Source organism: Eimeria mitis, genomic scaffold (assembly GCF_000499745.2).
Source record: "Eimeria mitis Houghton genomic scaffold, Emh_scaff5459, whole genome shotgun sequence".
Taxonomy (NCBI): domain Eukaryota; phylum Apicomplexa; class Conoidasida; order Eucoccidiorida; family Eimeriidae; genus Eimeria; species Eimeria mitis.
Window position 1 is genome coordinate 2894 of NW_013573729.1, and position 250 is coordinate 3143.

The 250-nt window shown below is 22.8% G+C and overlaps 1 protein-coding gene across 1 annotated transcript in view; it reads right to left on the bottom strand.

Moving 5' to 3' along the window:
• The window catches only part of EMH_0082210 (uncharacterized protein), a gene marked incomplete at both ends in the record, with an annotated part of 3408 nt that overhangs the window by 2631 nt on the left and 527 nt on the right, over window positions 1-250 (bottom strand). The window lies entirely within an intron of this gene.

The window sequence follows — 250 nt, forward strand, 5'->3', positions numbered from 1 at the left end:
ACAAATATAAAAAACAAACAAAGAGAGACGAACAGAGAAACAGACAAAAACAAAAACACAGACAAACAAAAGCAAAAGAACAAATATAAATAAACACAAAAATAAACAAAGAAAAACAAAAATATAAAAAAACAAACAGCGACAGCCACAGAGACAAACAAACAAACAGAATGATTAAACTAAAAAAAAAAAAGCGAATACAAACAAACAAAAAAAGAGAAACAAAAAAAAAAAAAAAAAAAAAAAAAAA